The sequence below is a fragment of the Callionymus lyra genome, chromosome 16 (genome assembly GCF_982586985.1).
Source record: "Callionymus lyra chromosome 16, fCalLyr1.hap1.1, whole genome shotgun sequence".
Classification (NCBI taxonomy): domain Eukaryota; kingdom Metazoa; phylum Chordata; class Actinopteri; order Syngnathiformes; family Callionymidae; genus Callionymus; species Callionymus lyra.
The window spans coordinates 10,398,988-10,421,981 of NC_141833.1; the positions used below are offsets into that span (position 1 = coordinate 10,398,988).

Consider the following 22,994-nt stretch of genomic DNA (forward strand, 5'->3'; position numbering starts at 1 on the left):
ACACCAGCGTCGGTTCCTGGTCAGGGGAGCTTCTGCAGGAGCCGTGTCTGGAACCCTCATTTCCTGCCAGCAGCTATAATTAGAACCGGATATTATGAGAATCTATTGGCTCTCAAGGTGCTTATCCTCCCAGTGGCCCCCCGGGGACCACAGGAAAAAAGACCCCCAAAAAAACTCATGTCACCAAGTCTCAGCATCCACTTGTTTTTGCAGCAGTCAGCAGCTGGAGGAGGTGATGGGGGGTAACTAGGGGGGGTGATACGGTTGCTATTGGTGATCTGGCCTGCATCACGTCATGTGCAGGGGGGAGGGGTAGCGGTGAGTCTGGAGGAGAGAGAGAGCGAGGAGGCGGGAGGAGAGAGAGGAGGAGGAGGAGGAGGAAGAAGGAGAGTATCAGTGACATCAACCATCAGCATCTGAGGCCGGACGGACCAGCCATGCTCTCCCGGCACCGGAGCTGATCAGCAGCAGCCGCTTCTGAGACCCTCGACAGTCGCTTGTGAGTCGCCCGGCGATGCGTGCATGCGACCCCCCGCCCCCCCATCCCTTCAAAACAAAGCTTCATCTCCGAGCTGGATTACAGACCGTGGACGCTTCAAATCCACCCACATGAATCTTACCGACGGTGAGGAAGACGGAGCACTTTCTACCAAGGTAAGCTGCGTCCGTACCCCGGGGTGAGGGTGGGCGAGGTGGCGGGGGGTCCCTCCAGTCCCGCACCGCACCCTGACCGCCGCCCCCGGGGGCTCTGGTCGCGCTCCTGCCCGGGCTTGAAATCCTATCGTTTTTTTTTTGTTGGTGAAACCGATCCTGTCGTGGGATCTTTTGTTTGAATTATTAATTTCGGTCTCTGGGGTGGTTGAGGTGAGCGGGGGCTGGTGGTCGCACACATCACTCTTTGTTCCTCGCGTGAAGTGGCTTTTTTTTTTTTCTTCCAGTCCCTGTCACACTTTAATGTCTCCATCCCTGCACAAGAAGCGAAAAACTGAGAGAAATAACACAACCTTAAACAATCTGACTGGTTATAAATCGTCAAATAAAACGCGTTTAATTGGTGTTTCCATTGTCACCACGCTGTCATTGACTCACACTGATGGGTTTTTCATGAGGAGACACCAGGTGTCAAGATGCTGGGACTCATGCAGCCAAACACAAGGAGACAATAGAGCCAAGCTTCGCGTTAAACAAGCCCCATCTGCACACAACAACACACACGCGCGAACACGCACGTCATGATGCTTGTGTAGAAGTGGACGACGTGTGTAGCCCCCCGGGGGCGACATTTAAACCCCATGTGTGTGTAACCCTTTTTTTTTTTAAATAAAAGCGTCGTCTGCACTGGATTTTATTATATATATATTTTACTTAAATGCCAAGATTAATATTAATAATTTATTTTAGGTTGTCAATCATGACATATTTTTGTCAAATTTTCAACCTTTTTTTATTTATTATTTTCCCTTTTTTTTCAACTATTCAGTGTCACTAACTATTTAGCAAGTATGTTTTCTTGGATACATATCCTGTCATATTTTCTCAGTAACAACATTTACTAAAAAATAAAATTGTGTAACCATTTTGCTGTCATCTTAAATTCAAAACTGAGATTCTATTTCTTTCATTTTCTTTATAAATTCTTAACCTAAATATATAAAAAAGTCGTATTTCTTGCAAGTAAAAATATTTTCCCAAATATTTTTAAAATTAAAATCAATTTTTAATTGTCCCTCCTATTATTAAAATGTATGTAAACAAATTAGCTATGCATTTATTGTATTTTCTTTTATTAATATGATGACATATTGTTTTTTTTTCCAATTTTTATTCTGCACTGCCACCATAAAAAAAACACAATAATACAATAACCATATTTTTCCACTTTAAGTTCCAATTAAACATGTTTTAGGCTGAGCTGCTTCAACAAAAGGTGTCTCTTAAACGGAATGTTTACCTTTTCTTTACTCTCCAAACAAGACGATATTTCTCTTCAGGTTCCATTTCCACACAAGTAGGTTTATCTGTTCAAATAAACACTCTTGCAGGGGAATTTAACGATGCATCATTTCACGTTGACATGTTTCGCCCCAGAGCCAACTCTTGTTTGGGTTTTAATCGTATTCTCCCAAATGCCTGCTCCACTTTCCTTTATTTCCGCCGCGTGGCCTGCAGAGCAAAGTGGAAAATTGCAGTGTTGTGGTGAAACCCAGGGAGGTCTTCCTAGAGACTCACAAACACACACTCACAGATGGGACCGGGGTCCCTCGGGGCGCCGTGTGTTTGCTGGTTATTGTTCCACGCCATTTCCACACCTCTCATTATTTTAATCAGTCGTTTTCACACTCGGATTCCTCCGTTCGCACCCAAACTCCTGGTCGGATTTTAAAGAGGTAAACAAGAGGTTCGTGTTCGTTCGCAGTCACGATTCAGACGGAAACGTTGCGCCCCGTACTTCGGCGACGGTTGTTGTCACGGATGCAAATGAGGAACGATGGGAGATGATTCGTCAGCACTTCTGTTGGAATGAAAGTTACTGCTTTCAACTTCATAATTTCCACGGGATTTAACAAACCAGCCTTGACGTGACGCTCCGCTAAAGCTAGCCGCTTGTTACATTCTTCCAATAAATATGACGCTTCATACCACAATACTTAGCCTCGTACCACAAATAATAAAAGCTGACATGGCACTTTTATTCAACTTAAGTGCGGTCACCATCAACATAAATCAGGGTTTTGAAAAGAAAAGCACTATGACAGTGCATACCACCATCAAGGAGCTTATTTTATGACTTTAAAATCATCAATGATAAAATTGTCTCAGCAAATATTATCTTATAGGAGTGTATGGCGATATATGGCGATATTCTTTCCCAAGATACTATATTGATATTTGACAGCACTGTATTGATTATCAAATCAACGTTTATGTGTCACATATATAGTTTATAGTTCAATAATGTGTGTGTAAAATATAATTATTATTAATTTTTTTTCCTATTAACATGTAAATATTCACGCTGTTTCTTCAGTTATTTTTGTTGCGATTAAACTTTTGGCCGCTAGATTGCAGCAGTCATTACGTCCTCCGCAGCTAAAGGAACATTGAGATCCTGGCGATGACTGGGGACGAGAGGATGCAGTCCACTGAAGCAGCTTCTTAAGCTGACGTCCGGACATAATTTCTATTAAATAAAGCTGTAACGACTTAGTGAAGAATCATGTCTATAAATTCAGAGTCAAGTACTCGGACAATACCACAAATATACCATTGTTTTTACAGCATTGTAATATATCGCAATATTTTGTATTGTTGCCCCTTTATCGCCATATTCTTGCTAACACACAGCCCTATTCTCGTATTTTGAGGTGAATTCCTGACTTGAACCATGAGCCCACAAGCAATGCTAACATTTTAGCATTCCTAGAATATGACAATATCTATCAAACGACTCCAAAACGCATCAAATTAATAATTATCTTGTAAAGATGGATAATAATTTTGAGTGATTCAATCAGATATCGTGTTTTATTAATTCAAGATTTTACAATATACTCTGAACGCAGCAGCGCCTAGAAGCCATACAAGTGAATAAAATATCCATGAAAACCTTTGTAAATCAAAATGAAACTATCAAAATTCAATCACCTCTTCATTCTATTCTAAACGTTTACTGTTAAAATGTAATCAAATACTGTCAACTGGCTTCTGTTATACGACTTGTAATGTTCCCATGATGCAGTGCAACAATTAAAGCTTTTATGAACAAATATGGTTGAAATCCACAATGTTCCTGTTAATCTAATATAAAAACGTTTATTTGTGAAAAGGGACATTAAAGGATTTGAACCAAAAGAGATGAAAAGCAAATACATTGTAACAAACCTGTTGCTTCTTCCACTATTTTCCTTTTATGTATTGATCATTTAAAAAAATGGCGGCTCGCCCTGTGATTTCCAGATCCGTGGCAGAAACTGCGTAATCACGTCCAAGCAGAGAAAACCCGAGAGCCGAATTCCTAAATGTCATCTTGTTTCTTTGAAGATGATCCTCTTTGCTCGGTAGATGCTCAGCCCACAGGTGCACACATCAGCCTCCAGAAGAGAAGGCGCTTATGATGGCAGTGCTCCTTAAAATGGCCTTTTATCAGGTTCAACCACGGGTCTTAATGCCTCGCCGCGACTTCTGAGCAGATCGCGGCGTAAGATCCGACCAGACGCGAATATGCCGCATGACGTTCCCTCCCGGTGGAGCGCCTTTGGTTCTCTCGTCAAAGCACCGCATTGAAGTCTATTCCCAGTTTGTATCTGCGGAATTATTACCTTAACCGCACCACGGTTGACTCTCCTCCCCTGTGGTGCCGCCATCTATGGATTTTTACCAAAAACTCTGTGTATTCTCTCCAATTACACAGAGTAGAAAGACGTGTACGGCAGGTGCTCAGACACTCGGGGAAATGGCTGCCACTGAGAAATGGATGATGAACATGAACGTACACGACTGGTTTAATAAAACAACATCCACCTGCTCCCTGTTAATTCTCTGAGATGCTAACAGAGTATAAAAGCACACAGGCCCCACATACCTCCACCAAGGAGCTCATTTATTTAGACACAGCATTCAAACAAATCATAAAAACAACTTCCCTGATTCAAGATTTGCTTTACCTACGGCAATAAAGTAATTTTCTTAATCAATAGATCATCATTAGCATTAGCTTATTAACATTTTGAATCTCTAACAAAAGTATCGGTCGTCGATTAATAAATTATGGCACATTCTGTCTTCATGTTGGCTTGATTTTGGCTTTTAAAAAATAAATCTTTTTCAATAATGAAGTTGAAGATTTCTGTTTTTTCTGGGTTAAAAAAATATTAGTTTAAAAAAGCTGTGTGGACTGCATCCTCTCATCCTCAGTGGTGAGTTCGGAGCATGATCGTTACCCTAATTTCTCCAAAGTTGGTCCTTCTATATTTGGAGAAGAACTATCTCCTCACCGAAAGTATGTCAGAGTATCTCTTAGGGAGATTTTGTTTTTTGGTGATTTTACATTTTTTGGACCAAAAGTGATGCTATAGTTTGTAGATCCACACATGCATTAAGATCTTAACCTTTCTTTACGTTATTACTTAAGATGCAACAAACCAACCTGTCAATCTCATCCTTCAATAAACAAATCAAAATATTTGGGATGCATTCAAGTTATGTCCACGTTACATAAGGTGCTAACATTCTACAACTATATTCCACCATTTTGACCTTCCAATAACTCTAGACCCCCCCCTCGCCCCTCAACAACCAAGATGATGTACCTCCTTATTAAGATAGTTATTGCCATATTTTAAGAAACGCTAAAAGGCTAGCATTGCTCATGGGCTCATGGTTTGAGATTGGAATCCCCCTAAAAACACAATAATATTTGACACAACAGTTGCTGTACATTTAAAAGTAATCAAATAATCCTAAAGTTTTTTTTCCTACAGAAAACCAACAACCACTACACCAAAGATTCAAGCAGCTGCTTCCACTTATCGTAGAGACTGTGACGCGTAAATTGTTTTTCCATTTAATAACTTTACTTCAATAACATGTTTTATTTTGAAAGTGTATTTTAATCATAATAATTCATTAGATTTAAACTGTGCCTTTCACAACACACAAGAACATCATATCTGTTTTAAAGGGAACTACAAATCATGGATAATTACTCTGTAAACACCAGTAACCTAAAAGAGAAATAATGTAGATTTCAATTATTTATTTTGTTATCATTTTCCCTATTTCTTGGTATAAAATACAAACAAACAAAAAAGTATTGATGTTCATTTTCAGCATTAGTTTTGACTCTACTTGGCAAACCCCCTCATTTTATTTGAACCCTTTTAACTGGGAAAGTCCTGTCGAGATCAACAAATGTGTTTTTCAAAGCAGTCCTACAGTCATACAAAATACGAAAAAAGAGTAGAAACTATAAAATAACATTATTTAAAACATAGCATGCTGTCTTACGCAAACACAATTTACCACCAAAATGACTGATGACACAGAACCCAGAGAACTATTTGTATTTTTATTTTAAATTGATTATTATTATTATTATTATATATCCAATTGTGTCCAAACACCACCTTTAAAAGGAGTCGACTGTATCCTCTCGTCCACAGTCATCGATTTCAATGTACACTTATCTCCGGAGGACATAATGACTGCTGCCATCTAGCGACCGGAAGTTTAAATGCAACAAAAAAAATGAACAAAACTGTGTTAATTTAAAATAAATTGTTTTTTAAACACGCACACATGATTGAACTATAAACCATAAAGCTATGGTAACATATAAAAAGTGATTTGTAAGCCCAAAATGAAAAGGTAGTATTAGTAAAAGTTTTATTCATAATCTATACAGTTAATTTTACTTTATGTTTTAATTAAGCATCTGCATCGTCATACCCATTGCGATTTCCCAAACCAATGCTATGCTAGCCTATGCTACGCTAACCTATGCTATGCTAAGCAGTTGTGCGACCTGGACGTGGGTCTGATGTAAGTTAGTAAGTTAGTAAATTAGTAAGTTAGTAAGTTAGTAAGTTAGTAATATGATGATGACATGTTTCGTCGTCATGTAAAAGCTCCAGCGCTGAGGTCGCCGTGCGTGTCCTGGTTCACATGAGCGGCGGCGAAACACAAACACCGTCTTGACTGATGCCCTTCACCGAATGAATCAGGGATTGTGATGTGTCAGCAAAGGAATGAATAATGCAACCCCCCCCCACTCCTTTTCTTCTCCTCCTCTTGTCTTCACTCATTCACGTCTTCTTTTCATCATCACTTCAGAAGACATCTTCACTTTTCTTCTTGAGGCTTCCTCGTCCTCACCTCTTCATTTATGCAAAGAAGAACATTATTTTCTCTCGCCCCCCCAGGGGTAACGCTGCCTCTCCTCCCTCTCTCTCTCTCTCTCTCTCTCTCTCTCTCTCTCTGTCCTGCCTTCACCCTTTTTTTCTGGTTTTATCTTCAGCGGCTCGTCCACAGTTTCTCTTTTCGCTGAAATCCTTCTTTTGGACGCTGAAAGAGGCTAACGTGCTCGCGATCGCGCAGCCATTGACACTTACACTCTTGACTGACACCAGTCATTACGAGGGGAAGCCTTGACTGACAAGATGGCTGACGCCAGACAATCCGGCTCATCGGAAGTGTCGGGGTGGGAAGGAGGGGAGGAGGGCGACACACCTCGAATCAATGGAACGCTTCGGTCAGAGCGGCAGAATCTTTTGATGTTAAAAAAAATGGTGGAAATTCAAAGGAAAGCCTCCTTCAAACGAGCAGGTAAATCCACCTGATGACATCAAATTAACTGTCGTACCTGCTTATCCGGGATGAGATACACCTCTGTGGAAGGAGAGCGAAGTTATCAAGCCATGTTTGATGGATCGCGATAGAAGTGGGAAGACTTGGGCCCTCAGGAGAAATAACGCTCGCGCCGACACCTTCATCTTTTTTTTTTTATTGTGTCATCAGCAACAACTGGAATTTGATTTTCGTCTCATTTATCCGCCGGTTGTGAAGCAACACATCTTTTTAACAGTCGTGAAATATGACATGTGGCGTCTCTCGACTTCTTATTCTTGCCTAAGAATAGATGAACGGCGTAAACACGAAGATGCAACTGGATGTTTGTAAAAGTCGTGTCGTTGTAGCTCAGAGCAAACTGTCAAAAACATACGTCGGTTGCATAAACAAAGTTAAGAATCACTTTTACTCGTCAGACGTAGTCGTCGTTCTTTCTATGAGCAATAAATGTCATAGAAATATAATTGAATATAATGTAATATAATGTAATTGAGCATAATTAATCAAATTCTGATACCATTGAAACCTTCCATTTATACATTTAAATTGAAAGATATGAAACTGTTGAACAAGATATTGTGCAATAAAACTGTATAGTTTAAATAACATTAATTCAATCCGTTTCAATAACGTTGCATTTTCAGTTGTGTAGAGTAGGACACAGCACTCGACCACCAAAGAACTGAGTTTTTAAATGGCTACCAAGCTAACTTAACAACCCTAAAACAATGAGAACAATTTCTGTCACATGAAAGTGGATCGTATGAAACACTTCTATTCCTTAAAGGGCAACTAATGTGTGGGTTTAAGTGTGTCTTAAATAGATATTTGACTCTATTCTACTCATCAGTATCTGTCTGTTTGTACAAAACTATCTTTTCATTGAAATATTTAGATTAGAAAATGTGTTTAAGCCCCGTCCACTGAAAACACTGGAGATGAAATCTTATTGACCATAACCACGCCCACTCTGCTGTGATTGGTCAAACAGGTTTGTCATCAATCTCGGAAGTCTCCACCTCCAAAGGACTCATTGTATAAACAAAGCGGGGCGTCATTACAGCCGGCTGGAGGAGGAGTGAAGCCCATTATTAGGTCATAATGGACTCTTGTAACCTCTTGTTCGCCCAGATTTCAGACGGGGAGAACTTTATAAAGTAATAAGTTCAAAACATGGTCTTGATGAGGGACTTACTGCATCTTGGAGAAGAAGACTTCAACATTTGAAACACATGTGAGTGAGTCAGGAGAGTTGTTTTACCATCAGTTCACCTTCAATTATTAGTAATAGTTGTTAGTTGTGAACAAAGTATGGCTAACAAGCAGCAGTGAGAAGCCAAACAGGTGAAAGTTGAAACACTTAAAACATTGCAAATCTTTGTCTTGCTCCATAATCAACATTTTGAATGAAATTTCCATTTAATCGTATCAGTTCTTCTTCTATACTGTTGATGATCACATATCTTCCTTTGTGGAGGTGGATGTTACTCCCACCACTGAATCATGACGAGGTGGAATATTATGGTATTGAATAAGACGGCGTTGTTTTAGCCAAGGTGCCCTTTTTAACCGGTCAAGTGTTTATGACCATGTTAACCCTATATTTGGGGGGCTTACAATCCAGGGAAGGAAATTTACGGGGACCAATAAATGAAGAACATGCTGATTCAGCACTAGACTGTCACCGACCCTTACCTTAGAACCAAATGCCAATACACCCCCCCCTCAAAGACCACTGATCTCAAACCTGTTGACAAAACATTCGCACCGATCCGACCGACACTACAGGGACAGGAGCAGCGACGTTCGCTCGCGGACTCGCGGTAATTAAACGTCAAACTCAGGTTCCGCCGTGTTTTGATTCGGCCGCTGCTGATAATTAGTGTATTTAAAAAGACGCGTGTCGACACTTTAATAGACGTGGATCACGCAGGCATTTTTTTTCCACCCACCCGAAGCAAGTGGGCCTCGTAATACTCAGCCTTGAAGAAGCATGACAGGAAAAGGACTTTGGAGTGCCGCCATATGGCAGTTAGCGAAAGAACAGACTTTGCACATTAGAGGAGCGATAAAAGGAAGCGGGTGTGCAGGATTATGACAAATAGTGTTGTGTTCCCGCTCGCTCGCAGAAATCATTTCAATAAGACTCAATGTTTTGGCTTGATGAGGATGTGGAGGCGTTTTTTTTTTTTTTAATGCGGACGCGGATTTCCACGTTGGTTGGTGGCACTCGAGGTGACCGTGAAGGTTGAGTCGGGTCTGTGACAAGGGTGGGAATAATGGCCGGCTCTGTTACCCCCCCCAGACAAGCCTTTTCGTCTCTCGCTTATCTTAAAGCCCGGAGACGGAGGACGAATGCAGTTTTTCTAGCCCATTACTCCTCTTTTCAATTTGATCCACAAGTTTATCGCTCCTCGCGGAGGACTTGGGATGACGGCCGCAAATCGAATCACCATCACCGAGATGTACAATGGTTGGTTAGCGACCGAACGGCGACGCCTCATTTGGCGTAGTTAGATAACACGTGCACGCCATTCATCATCGGCGCGAACCATCAGTGGATCCACATTTTTTTTTAATACTTCAATCCATCTACTGGTGTATTTAGCTGAATTATTGAGGATCATTTTAAAAAGTGTATACGTTTCTGATACAGTTTATGTTGGTTTTTAGAAAAGCTTTTATTGTGACGACCTTCAACTTTTCTTCTGAAAACACATAACAACATATCAATCCGTTAAGCATTCAAGAATAATACAATTAAATAAATGGATTTTCTGCGGGTGTTGACATCAAGAAACCAAACGGATGATTTTGAATTATTTTTTGAAGAAACCATTTAAAAAATGTTTGGATTTTACTTTACGTTTTAAACCTAAAAAAACGATTTCAGGTAATTCTGAGAGTTTTGAAAAAGTCTTATTCTGCGACACCATCCTAAAACGGTAAAAATAATATGAATAAGAAAGTAGAAAATAATTATTATAATAATAATAATAATTCTGCATCATAATAACACGTTAAATCCTGGTTAAAAACCAAATGAAAATCTTGAAATACATGCCATTTAATTAATTTTTCTGAAACCACGTTGGTTGAAATATGGATGAGCTAATAAATCAATATGGAATATGCGTCATGTCATGGATACCTTGTAACAATATTGTCTACTTGTAGTTCTGTTTCTCCAAGAAAGAAAATCCACAATGAATGCTTTAGTCAAAGTTAACCATTTGAATAATTTCTTCAGGTTCCAGTTCATACTCAATGTTCTTGCTAGAAATAGACTTAAGAGTCCAGACATGACAAGTACTGTAATCAACTTATTCATCGTAGGTAATAACCTCTTGTCAAACGACTTGCAGTTTGAATTCATAAAGTGGTCAAACAATAATGGTAATTGCGATCAGCATTCATCTGGTAAATCTAAAAGCGTATTTATCTTAATTTATAAACGTCACATACAGAGCAGACAGCGTTTCAACTTTAAGACCCATTTAGTTCTGCAGTACATTATGTCCTGAAGTTGAATCAGAAATTGTACTTTAAATATTCAAAGCTGCTCCAGTTTACAATGAGTTCACGTTGGTTATAGGGACACGACGTACTTAATTATTGTGCGTTTGTTCTTCTATAAATCAATGTATTAAATACTGATATTTCCCTATTAAAGCGATGATTCACCAAAAAATTTTTTTTTTACTCACCCTCGTGTCGAATAATAGTCGAGATTTTCAGAATATTCTGTTCCTTTTAAGAGTTATAGGCAAAAATGTATGTTTATTTTAACGTAGCGACCAGTGCTTACTCAAATTTGTCCAAAAATACACTAAAAATACGTCCATACTGATCATCTGTAACGTCCATCTTGTATTGAAGCCTCAAAACAAGTTTATTTGTAGCAGAAGTTCCAGTCTCTCAGCTCCAGCTCTGAGTTTATCCTCATTCAGACGCATCGCAAGTGTCGGTGTTCAAGATTTATGCTGATACCTGGAGATTTTCCACTAAAAACAAGCTTTAAATATAGACTTATTTTCGAATATCGAGGCTTCAGTGCAAGAGAGACGTTACAGACGAGCAGTATGGAAGTATTTTTAGTGTATTTTTGGATGACGACAACTGGGTTCCAGTCGCTTTATTAAAATAAACATACCTTTTTGACAATAACTCTAAAAAGGAACAGATTACTCTGAAAATAATCCCAACCCTTAGGCTGAGGGTGAGTAGAAAATGAGTGAAAATTGAATTGTGGGTGATTTAACCCTTTAAAACAGTTCTTAAACTTTACCAAGCCTTCACTAGAATACACCCCGAAGAGTATTTCCTTTCATTATAACAGTTGCATGTGTTTAAATGTCAGTTCTGAGGACGGCGTCTTCGCGGGAGTGGGCTTCAGCCGTGAGATAATGAGCTCTCGGTGGGCTAACTATCATGTGACAGAGTCACTCAGCTGCTACCATAGCAGCAACAATGCTCAGGAGGCTATCGGATCCTCGGCAAACACACAACAGCGCCTCAGAAGAAAATTAATAAGCAAACCCAGTGGGACTTTGGATATTTTAGATAAACTAAGAATGATTATGAAGATTCTTGTTTTCTTCCGACCGTTAATGAGAGCTCGCTGGTGCATATAAGAAGCAAATAAATATCAATATAAAGCTCCTTAAGGATCGGCCCGAGCTCTCCTTTTTCTTTTATATCGTCTTACAAATAACCGACAACTTCAATTACAACGTATATATTCAAAGAAAAGTTATGTTACGCAACGTTTTTATCGTTTCCTGTTAAGGTCATCGAATCAACCGTGTCAGGGGAGACGTTTACCCGGGTTTAGAATCTATACAGAGTCGTAACCGTGAACATTACATTAGCCCAGTTGACGTCCGCCCGTATTTTACTGCCACCGTTTAGGCAAACTTCCAAACAAGCGATCAAATCGGCCGCACACGACTCTCGCCCTCCTTTTCGTCGCCCCGGCTCGCCGAACAGAAGAGGAAGAACGGCCGGCGCGTCTCGTTACCAAACACAAATCCAGCGATGACGGCGGTTGCTATGATGACGGTGTCGTCGTGCGGAGAAGATGAAGGTGCCGCTGTTGTCAGGGAGTCCAGCCCAGACATCCACTAATTGGCGTGTTTTCGGCAACCGTGTCGTCAAGGTGGAACGGATTAATGGGCTCACGGTCGGAGGAAGAAGAAGAGAAGAGTGAAAGGGAGGAAGGGAGAGAGGGAGAGTGGACGGACTATAAAGAGAGAGAGGTCATTGGAAAAAATGAAAAAAAAAACGGTCCTTTTGTAAATGATTTAATAGAAACGCCGGTTGGATGAAGAGCAGAGAGCAGGGACGGAAAGAAGGGGATGGTAGGGAATGAAAGAAGAGAAACATGTACGGCGGAGAGACATACCTACTAATGTATGAGAGGAGATGAAATCTGAAATAGTAATGAAGGGATGGAGAGAGAGAGAGTGAAGAGGAAGCCTATAGTTCATGGTAGGATTTGTGTGGAGGTAATAGTGAATCGAGGTGAAGCAGTTGACGGACGGACGGATGGATGGATGGATGGAATCGAAAAATGGGGTGGATGGATTAAAAATAAAGGGAAGGACAGATTACTTTAAAGAAAAAAATGGACTGATGGATGGATGATGGATGGATGGATAAAAGGTAGACAGATAGATGGAATCGAAGAATTTGAAGAGAGGATGGATGGAAAAAAAATGAAAGGACAGATTACTGTAAACAAAAAAATGGACTGATGGATGGATGGATGTAAAAAAGTGAGAGAATTGGATGGATGGAAATAAAGGGAAAGGACAGATTACTGTAAACAAATAAGATGGACTGATGGATGGACGGATAGAAAAGGGTGAGAGAACAGATGGATAGAATCGTAGAATTTGACGCATGGAATAAAAAAAAGGGAAAGAACAGGTTGCTGGAAACTAATAATTGGGCTGATGGATGGATGGATGTAAAAGAAAGAAAGTGAAAGGACAGATGGCTCAAAATGGAAAGGATTTCTAAATGAAGAAAGAAAGTGAAAAGAGATACATGGATGGATGGATAGATGGACGGATGGATGGATGGATGGATGGATGGATGGATGGATGGATGGATGGATGGATGGATGGATGGATGGATGGATGGATGGATGGATGGATGGATGGATGGATGGACGGATGGATGGATGGATGGATGGATGAATGGATGGATGGATGGATGGATGGATGGATGGATGTAAAGGTGAGAGAACAGATAGATTGAATAGAAGAATTGAACAGATGGGTGAAAAAGTGAGAGGACAGACGAATGTATTTGAATAATGTGACTGATGGGTGGATGGATGGATGAAAAAATGGAGAGAACAAATGGATGGAATTGAAGAATTGGACGGATAGATGGATGGAAATAAAGAGAAATGGCAGATTACTTTAAACAAAAATAAGGACTGATGGATGGATGGATTGGAAAAAGGTAGAGATCAGATGGATGGAAGCGAAGAATTGGACGAATGAATGGATGGATGGATGGAAAAAAGGTAGACAGATGGATGGAATCGAAGAATTGGACAAATGGATGGATGGAAATAAAGGGAAAGGACAGATTACTGTAAACAAAAAAATAGAATGACGGATGGATGGATAGAAAAGGGTGAGAGAACAGATGGATAGAATCGAAGAATTGCATGGATGGATTAAAAAAAAAAGGGAAAGGACAGATTACCGTAAACAAAAAAATGGACGGATGGATGGATGAATGTAAAAAAAGTAAGAGAACAGATGGACGGAATCGAAGAATTGGACGGATGGAAATAAAGGGAAAGGACAGATTACTATAAACAAAAAAATGGACCGATGGATGGATGGATAGAAAAGGGTGACAGAACAGATGGATGGAATCGAAGAATTTGACGCATAAATGAAAAAAAAGGGAAAGAACAGGTTGCTGGAAACTAATAATTGGGCTGATGGATGGATGGATGTAAAAGAAAGAAAGTGAAAGGACAGATGGCTCACTCAAGGATTTCTAAATGAAGAAAGAAAGAGAAAAGAGAAACATGGATGGATTAATAGATGGATGGATGGAAGGAGACTCAAAGGATGGGAATGAAAGAGATGATGGACGGAGTGAGAGCGATGAAAGGATGAACAAGAAAACGACAGTTTTGAGAAAAGGGAAAATGGATGGATGAGGGAGACCCAAAGGATGGGAATGAAAGAGATGATGGACTGAGTGGGAGCGATGAAAGGATGAACAAGAAAACGATAGTTTTGAGAAAAGGGCAAAAGGATGGATGGAGGGATGATAAGGTCGGTGGACGGACGGAGGGCGTGTGGAGACGGAAGAGGGTGATGACGCCGTGAGAGACGGACGGAGGGCGAGACAGGCCATTGATCCTCCAGGAGGAGGAGCGTCAGCAGGAAGCCGCTCGACAGCGAGGCGAGCATCAACCGCATCAGTATGGAGCCGGCGTCGCAGTGGTCAGAACCCGAGCGGACGCACGTATGCTAATTGGACAGTGAGTTGACAAGAGCGCGAGCATCAGCCTGAGTAATGAGGCGCTGCACAGAAGATCAGCCTCGTCTGAGGAGTCGCCATCACCGGGGGTGAGACGGACGTGAGGGAGGGAGGGATGGAGGGAGGGAGAAGGAGGGAGAGAAACCACTCAACATGGCCGAGTGTTGATGTTACACTTGAGTGAACATGGTGTCCACACGTGCAGCGGCTGCTGAAGGTCTTCACCTGACGACAGGATCACACCTGTCAGGTGAGGCAGGAGCCATGAAAAATACATGTCAGCACCAGAATAGAACGTCTTCAGGTGAACAAAAGAAAGTTTGATAGATTTATCTGAGAAGATGTTTTAAAATCACACAAAGAAGTCATTTTTTAACAAATCTACTTAATAATAACAACATTTACAGAGAAATACATATAAAAAACACAAGAAAACTCAGAGTTCAACTTAAAAAACTATTATTTTTAGTGTAAACGTTTTCATTGAAGGGATGTCAGTTCAGTTAACCAGTGTTTTGCGTTTAGTTGTAAAAATATCCTACGCTCTTGAACGCACCAGAGCGATCCTGACGTCATTGAATGCATCGTTCGCGTGCGTCGAAGTTGACGGACGCCGTGGTTTTACCGGTTTATCTTACGTATAAATATTTGTTATTTATATGAAAGTTATTTGTAATAAAATAAAGTTATAGTTAAAGGAGGGTAAATATAAAGGAGGATAAATGACACAAGTATAAATAAATAAATGTAGAAATAAATCTGAATAAATGTCAGCTTTTTTCGACAAAAATAAAGTCATTTATGTCTTTAATTATCTTGACATGTTGATATTTATTCATACATTTTGCTATGTATTTATAAATGTATTTATACTTGTGTCATTTGTCGTCCTTTGTAGCATTTATTTGTCATTGTGCATAAGTATAAATAGTAAAAACTTCAAAAACGATGAAATCCGTGCAGATAAATCAGTTTAAAAATATTTCATTTTATACTTTATTGTCATTGCACAGAAAACACAGCAGTGAAACTGGTAACGAAATTTCGTTGCTTGGCAACCGTAAAAAACACTGCAAAATGAATGTATATATAAAAATTATAAATATTAATAAGTAAAAATAGTGCAATATAGTATAAACAGAATAAATAAATAACGTTTTAAATATTGCATATAATAATTAATGTATATAAAGTATAAATACAAATAAAAATAGTGCTAATATGTTATAAATAGCATAAATACATACTATTTTAAATATTTAATCATTTGTCCTTTTTTAGGCGGGATTATTTTTGCATTATATTCCCCAAGTGAAATATTACACAAATTAACATTATTTAACAGCATTTTTTTTATTTAATTTTATCTATTTAATGGCAAAAACAGTATTCTTTGCTTTTTATTTCATTTTTTACTGGAAAATATATGAAATACAAAATGTTTACTTAAGGATGTTCAAATAAAACGATACAACATGCAGACAAACTACATCTTTAGGATGATTTAATGTTATTTAAATCCCTCCCTTCCTTCTTTTGGCTTGACGGTCCCTAACCTCAGTCAAAGTATATCCAATAAATCTAATTTCTTCGCTTTTCTTCAACACACTCCTGTCTTCTGTTTATACTTCAAGTCCTCACATGCTCTCGTCTATACGTCAACTCTGTGTTTCCACGTCCCCCTCCAGACGTCCATCAGTGCGACCCCCCGGGGTGCACGAGTAGGCGTTCACCGCCTCCTTCGCCGCATCTTTTTTTTCCACCATCTCAGGTGGAAAAAAAAAAGTTTGTTTCAGTCGGAAAATCTCTCTGCGATCACATGGTTTGATGAGTAATGGAGGTCGATCGGGTGCGACTCCGACTGTGGAAACACGCGGCGGCGACTGTGATGTCGTGTGTAATTGTGATGTCGCGCACACGCCGCCGTGCGAAAGGCTAATGGCGGCGTCTGTCAGACGCGAGGATGAAAACGGCGCCGGCGGTAAATGTAGCGATAAAGCGAAGGGAATTGTGTGTTTAAATCAGCGAGCGGCAGGTGATCGCGAACACGTTATTGTGACGCCGAGCGCAATAAAAGTTACAGGAAGGATGCGGCGAGGAAGTTGAGGACGAGGATACATTTCCCCCCGGGGGGGGGGGACTCTGCTGGCGCCGTGGCCCCGGCAACAGAGCCGGACATTTATGAGCCCTGAGGGACGTCATCTCAGGAGGATGGTAACTAGAACCACTTCCTGTTTTGCTCCCGTCAGAGGTTATACGTCTTGAATCATCCTTCGTTGTCACACCTGTCCTCGTCTACCGTCCTAGAACCTCAGGGTCTTATCGTCAACAACAACATGGCCGACGCCGCTTCTTCACCACTATGTGATTAAATAATGACTGGATTATCCTTCAACTTTCAGCCAATCATGTCACTCGCAGACGATCATGTGACTGTTCTTTGCTAGTAATGTCTGGTGACGTTTTTTTTACGTTGAATTTAAAACGCCACAAATAAAAAATGATGGAATTAATTATTTTTTTGGCTGATTGGAATTAGAATATCAAACTCCATGTGTAAAATTGAAATTAATTAATTTATAACATATTGTAATATTGAATTCAATATTTAAATTATTCATTAAATAATAAACAAATTCAAGCATTCAATTTGACAATATTCCATTTTTATATTATAATAATAAACAACCTTTAACCTTGAAATTATGAAATAAAAATGTAAATTAAAAAACATATAAACAGTAAATTCAACCATTCAGTATTCGCTTGGTATTTGTATACTTCCATATATTTTGTAATAGAAAAGTAAATATTTTAACGCACACTTAATGTGAGTGAATTGGTTTTGTTTTTTAAAGTAAAGTTATTACAAAAAAAGGAATAAAAAACAAGATCAAATTAAAACTACTCAGAATGTACAAGTTCATTTTTTACATAATAAAGATACAATTAAAATAACTAGTGATCAATATGTGTTGTTCAAAAGGGTAGACACCTATATTTCAAAAGAAAAATAGGAGCGAAATATATAAAGAGTAGAGTTTTAATGAATTGTAATTTGAAGGTAGAATTCTATGTTGTCATGTGATCGCATGTACGTTACATGATTGGCTGAAAGTTCGATCAAGTAGCTGTTTTCTGCTGCCACCATTATATCTACATTTTGAAATTGAATTGAATACAAATATATACAGAATTAAGGGTTATCTTTTTTTTTTTACATAATAGGATTTAGAATATTACATTCTCCGTTGAATTTTTTTTATTTATTTTAAATTATTGGAATGATTGAATTAAATTAATAAAACCAAATCCAACCTTTTTAAACATGTCAATATTCGAATTAAATTAAATGATTCAATAATGTACATTTCAACCTTTAAAAATTAAAATATTTTAATGTAATTGTTCAATAATACACATTTCAACCTTTAAATATTGGAATTATAAAATGTAATTGTTGATTAATAAACATTTCAACCTTTAAATATTGGAATTATAAAATGTAATTGTTTAATATACACATTTCAACCTTTAAATATTGGAATTATAAAATGTAATTGTTTAATAATGCACATTTCAACCTTTAAATATTGGAACTTTGAAATGTAATTGTTTAATAATGCACATTTCAACCTTTAAATATTGGAATTATAAAATGTAATTGTTTAATAATGCACATTTCAACCTTTAAATATTGGAACTTTGAAATGTAATTGTTTAATAATGCACATTTCAACCTTTAAATATTGGAATTATTAAATTAAATGATTCAATAATGCACATTTCAATCTTTAAATATCCAAATCCTTCATTTAATTAAATAATGCACATATATATTCAATTCATTAAATTAAATTATTCAATAAAATAATTTAAACCTGTTGATAATTAAATTATTAAATGATACACATTTTAACCTTTAATGAGTCGTATGATTTAACTTAATTGGTCAATCATTTTATTTTGCAATATTCTGATGTCCCTGATATTCTTTAGAACCAGGTTATCAATCATATTGTAAATCATAGCAGCTACTAAAACGATCAAACTCTTGAATACATTTAGAGTTTGATACAAAACACTCGTGCATATAAATGAATAAAAAGAGTAACAAAACCAAAGATAAATCTAGTAAAAGAGTGCGAGCGTGGAATGAAAGTCGACTCTACTGTAAACCACTGAAGTCTCCGCTCTAATCTCCGTCAATGACACGAGAACTCTCGGCATCTTCTGCGGAGTTAAGCTCCGGATCATTGATATTCAGGGTTCACAGTTTTCGTGAGTGACAGGTGAGTTTTTTCCCCTCTAGTCGGGGCGAGGGAGCGTCAGAAAAATGTTATTTCCTGTGCTATAAATGTAAGCAGGGGCGGCGCTGCAGTAAGCCTTTTCCGCCTCATCCTCTGATCCTGGATCTGTTCATGCTCCTGTAAGTGTCGGGAGGAAGACGTGTGCGCCGTATCCCCCATGATGCTTAGCCATCTGTTCACGTGTGTGTGTGTGTGTGTGTGTGTGTGTGACGGCTATTTTGGTGACGAGCGTCACCAGCTAGCACCCCGTTAACCCGGGCGGGTGAAAAAGAAAAAAACCTTCAAGTTGATCCTGAGACATTGTGCTGGGAGTGAGTGTGTGTAGGATCTCACACCTTCATCACACACTCTCAGGTGCTGCCGCGGATCACTTCTTTTCCAAGAGTAGCTTGTCGCCATGGCGACGGCGGAGGCCTTGTGAGACGGGGGCGCAGCCTTCACGAGGCATCATGGGATACGGCAGGGGTGGAGGCTAAGGTGACAAAAAAAACAACATGTCGTCATCCTCCCCGGGGCAGGTTTTGCAGCTACGATACAATGTTATTTCATCAGCGCGATGATCAGGAACCACCTGAGCTGTTATTACCTGCTGGAACACACGTGTACCCCATCAATCTCTCGGACCATCTGGAGCGGTAATAAGACTTCCTCGAGACCCCCAGAGCTGACGAGAACACCCACCCTCAGATATTAACCTTCCAAAACTGCAGGAAGTTCATCTTTTCGACAAGAGAAACGGTTTCCATCTACGGATGTCGTTGTTGCTCTTATCGTTAGCTTTGAGTTTGTGTACTTGTGGAGTCTAAACACACTCATGATCATTCGAAGTAATCAATTTTTGAAAAATATATATTCCCAATAAAAGTTCGGGATGGATATAATGTAGGTTTAATGCGACCAAATCGTGTACTTTTGAAATAGTATCAGGGTCTAAAACTGCCTTAGGTAGAGTAAGAAAAAAATTCTTTGATATTTTTATACTTCTAATAGTGGTCTTTTGTGTTCTGTCACCACTATTTTAGGGGGGGATTGTGTGTTTTTTGTTCGTGGCGGTGTTGACGCTCTGGGCAAAGTACGTCCCTTTGACTGCATTTATGTGGCCCTCCTGAGATGGAAGTCTCTTAATATGACTAGAGGGCTTTGTGGGTATTTATTGCCCCTAGAAAAATAATTGAATACAAAAAGAGTATCTGGAAAGAATATATCAATTTATATAGAAGTTCGTTTGTACATAATAAAGGCACCTGAACCCGGACCAGCCAAGTATATTTCTAAATACGGTGTGTATTTTAAAGTTTGGAGGCTCTATCCTAGATTTCTTATACAGAATACAGAAAGAGATATGTTTCAAGTTTTCAGGAACTGTAACAAACAAGATTATATTCCGGTGTGTTTGCATAACCATCTGGATCCATGAACTTTTAGAAGATGCACTCTCGTCTGATCTCCTAGTGTCGGTTGTTGTGTGAGCAAGTTATGAAACGCTACTGCCACCTGCTGCCCAATTCATCTCATCACCATCAATGACATTAAGGTATTCGAACAGAGGTACCTAGCATCGCGGTTCTGCTGTCTCGCTTTATCGCAGTTTTTTTTCTTCTATAACGGTACTGCTCATTTAAATATACAGTAGCTAGTTAGCTACACTCAGCAAAGCTAATTGTCTTTGTTTACACTGTAACAAACATTTGAGCAGCAGATAAACATTACCGCAGAACTTGAGGCCCTAATTACCACCTGCTAACAAAACAGTGAACTCCCATGATGCCTTTCTACGCACCGCTCTATTTAGCGACGCCGGATTAGTCGCTACAATACAACACTGCGTTTAAATTTCGACAGTCTATGTTGCCATTTCAAAAGTAATCGACGGCTGTGATGGGTTGGCTGGGCGGCAAAGCATTATGGGAACCTAGTTTAATGAAATATTGTAAATGGCTCTTACTTATATAGTGTTGTCGATGCTTATTCAGCATCCAAAGCGCTTTACACTAAAATATGCACACTGATGGGAGTAGGCTGCGATGCAGCGCGCTAGCTCAACCATCAGGGTAAAGCGACACAACGCCATAATCTCGTCCAGAACTGGGATTTGAACCCGCAACCTCTCAGACCACGAGTTAACCATGAGGCCCCTGTTGTTGTTAATACTTCAAATGACACGTTGTTGAAGTAATATTGTGTACTGGAGCAGAGTACAGCGACATCCCACCGAGAGAGTACTTCAAACAAACATCAGAGTCACGACGATGAAACGTTTCCCGCTATAATGTGATTTCACGGTGATTCCGTGTCACTGTCGTCTCTGGTGCGCGGCGGCGGCTATCAACACCAGCACTGACTCCGACCGGTCCGGTCCGGTCTGGTACCAGGGATCGGCGTTTTTTTTTCGTTTTTCGTTGGCAGGCGCCGACCCCACAGCTGTAGGGACGCTCTAAACCCTTTTGTTTGATCGGCGTCAATGGACCCTCAAACAGCTGGGGCCGGGCAGCTGCGGAGAGGAAATAGGATTGCGATCCAAGCGTGTGCATAGAAAGAGAGTGATGATGCGAAAAGATGACTCCAAGAGACCGGCTTAGCTAGAGGGAGGAGAGGGAGGAGAGAGTCGGGTTGGACTGGTACTGGAGGCAGGGGTGAGATTAAGGATTAAGGTGCCGGGTGTCGAGGGAGCTCTCCGGGGTCTGTCGGCAGGTGAAAGACAACAGGGAAGCGCTTGATAGACCGGGTGAGACCGAGGTCACCGGTGCTTAAAAAAGGGGGGCTTCGGTCTTGTCTTACACGGCGTCGAAAAACCTTCGGGCAACGTGGCCCCGGCGTAGAGCCGCGTCCCTAGTCAGATTAAAAACGGGGCAAATTGAGTTTGGTTAAGAGGCTAATTTACTTAACGTGCTGCCAATGGTGGCTGGATCGGCGCTGATCCGATTGTTCGCTATCGCGGCGCTCAATTGAAAAGGCGACGCTGAAAGCTTTTCTATTGGTCGTCTGTTACCCTGATAAGACCGGAGTCCGTATCGGGTTCGACGTCCCTGCATCTCAGAGGAGCTATTTTAGGAGTGAAGATGGCAGACGGTCATGTGTGCGATGAGGTCGGCGGCTGTTTGACGAATTATAAATGTGTTTTATATCAACTTATGGCAATTGTAGTCGATAAAGAGGAAGTTATTTCATATTAAAAGGACAGAAATGATTATTTTCTCTCAGAGGGTTGAGAAAAAAAAGGAGCAGGAATTCAACGCACAACCTTTTCAAAAATATTTGTAGGATTGTCTTCGTAAAAACAACGATCTATAGTTCAACAATCTAACGTGTCATTTATTTTCATCTAAGCCTATTTTTAAAGCATTTTGAATCAATATTTTTTGACAATATAATTGAATGTGTTTGGAAATGTCACAGTATAACATTATGATGTAAATGTCAAGAACTGATATTTATATTTTAGATATAAAACAGACTTTTAGCTGTAAATATAAAGTGTTTTTAAATCTGTCCCTGATTCTAATATCGAGGTAGGATTTTTTAACATTTGTTTCTTAACCCTTGTGTTATCTCTGGGTCAAGGTGACCCGAAGTCCAGAAAACACCTTCACCGAGAGGCAACACAAGGGATACCACCAACACATTTGTTTTCGTGCCTCTGGGTCACATAAAGCCATAAAAAAACATAAAATCAACATGAACACGTCAAACACACAAAACAAAACAACGACACAAAAATAGACCATTAGATAAAACTAACAATTATATTATTGTTACTATATGGAAACAACCTAAACAACAATAATAATGACAACATCAACAAAGACAGTTAATTGAAAA

The 22,994-nt window shown here is 39.6% G+C and overlaps 1 protein-coding gene across 1 annotated transcript in view; it reads left to right on the forward strand.

The window, feature by feature from the left end:
• Nucleotides 1-414: 414 nt before the first annotated feature.
• ptprsb (protein tyrosine phosphatase receptor type Sb) overlaps nt 415-22,994 on the forward strand; it is a 100,750-nt gene continuing 78,170 nt past the window's right edge. Inside the window, exon 1 of the mRNA XM_087811511.1 lies at nt 415-654. The gene's annotated coding sequence lies outside the window, so the exon portion shown is untranslated. The remainder of the gene's footprint in view (nt 655-22,994) is intronic.